Source organism: Brachyhypopomus gauderio, chromosome 16, assembly GCF_052324685.1.
Source record: "Brachyhypopomus gauderio isolate BG-103 chromosome 16, BGAUD_0.2, whole genome shotgun sequence".
Lineage (NCBI taxonomy): Eukaryota > Metazoa > Chordata > Actinopteri > Gymnotiformes > Hypopomidae > Brachyhypopomus > Brachyhypopomus gauderio.
This window is the reverse complement of record NC_135226.1, coordinates 18038889-18041030: the sequence shown is the minus strand read 5'-3', so window position 1 is coordinate 18041030 and position 2142 is coordinate 18038889.

The window sequence follows — 2142 nt, the reverse complement described above, 5'->3', positions numbered from 1 at the left end:
ACACCACACACACACATACACACACACACACACACACACACACATACACACACACACACACACATACACACACACACACACACTCACACACACTCTCTCTCACACACACATACATAAGGGTCATGTTGACTTTGTTCACTTTGCCTTTGACTTTTTTTCTTTCTTTCTCATCTATATCCATTTCTGTTTGTATCTCTCTAATCCATTTCTCTCTATCTCCAGTCAATTTCTCTCTCTCTCTCTCTCTCTCTCTCTTTCTCTCTCTCTGATCTATCCATCTCTCCTTGTTTACCTGCCACATGTAAATGAAGACATAGGAGCCTGACTGGGCACGGGTGGGAAAATGTGTTTTTTTTTAAGAGGACAGAGAGACAGGAGACTGGCCATTATGAACATGAAGGTGGAGACTGGCCATTATGAACATGAGGGCGGAGACTGGCCATTATGAACATGAAGGTGGAGACTGGGTTTATGATGATGAAGGTGGAGACTGGGTTTATGATGATGAAGGTGGAGACTGGGTTTATGATGATGAAGGTGGAGACTGGGTTTATGATGATGAAGGCGGAGACTGGGTTAATGATGATGAAGGTGGAGACTGGGTTTATGATGATGAAGGTGGAGACTGGGTTTATGATGATGAAGGTGGAGACTGGGTTTATGATGATGAAGGTGGAGACTGGGTTTATGATGATGAAGGCGGAGACTGGGTTAATGATGATGAAGGTGGAGACTGGGTTTATGATGATGAAGGTGGAGACTGGGTTTATGATGATGAAGGTGGAGACTGGGTTTATGATGATGAAGGCGGAGACTGGGTTAATGATGATGAAGGTGGAGACTGGGTTTATGATGATGAAGGTGGAGACTGGGTTTATGATGATGAAGGTGGAGACTGGGTTTATGATGATGAAGGTGGAGACTGGGTTTATGATGATGAAGGTGGAGACTGGGTTTATGATGATGAAGGCGGAGACTGGGTTAATGATGATGAAGGTGGAGACTGGGTTTATGATGATGAAGGTGGAGACTGGGTTTATGATGATGAAGGTGGAGACTGGGTTTATGATGATGAAGGTGGAGACTGGGTTTATGATGATGAAGGCGGAGACTGGGTTTATGATGATGAAGGCGGAGACTGGGTTTATGATGATGAAGGCGGAGACTGGGTTTATGATGATGAAGGTGGAGACTGGGTTTATGATGATGAAGGTGGAGACTGGGTTTATGATGATGAAGGTGGAGACTGGGTTTATGATGATGAAGGTGGAGACTGGGTTTATGAACATGAAGGTGGAGACTGGGTTAATGATGATGAAGGTGGAGACTGGGTTTATGATGATGAAGATGGAGACTGGGTTTATGATGATGAAGGCGGAGACTGGGTTTATGATGATGAAGGCGGAGACTGGGTTTATGATGATGAAGGTGGAGACTGGGTTTATGATGATGAAGGTGGAGACTGGGTTTATGATGATGAAGGCGGAGACTGGGTTTATGATGATGAAGGTAGAGACTGGGTTTATGATGATGAAGCATTTCTGCAGATAGGGGCAGCATGATCTCACCACTGAGTGCAGCTCATGTGTATCTAATAATAACACTGGAACAGTTAATTGGACACTGGGGAATTTCTTATGTACTGGCAACACACTAGAAACACTGAACCCATTACCAAAGCAAAATCACACAGACACACACACACACACACACACACACACACACACACACACACACACACACACACACACACACACACACACACACAGACGTACACACACAAAGCAAACGACAGTGGCACCATCATGAAGGAAACATGCAGGTATCAGTATCTTTAGGAAATAAGGTCTTATTACTATGTGTGTGTGTGTGTGTGTGTGTGTGTGTGTGTGTGTGTGTGTGTGTGTGGTGTGTGTGTGTGTGTGTGTGTGTGTGTGTGTGTGTGTGTTTACTTTTAGCTACATTGTTATTCAGAAAAACTTAAATTTTGCATGAATAATACAACACAGCCAAAGACTTTTAATGCTTTTATCAATAAATGATCAGCAAAGATCCTTTAATTGCATGTCTCTGTTTTCTCCTTAAATGCATGTCTGTCTCACACTTTCTCACTCAATCTTTAAAAGCATGTCTCACACTCTC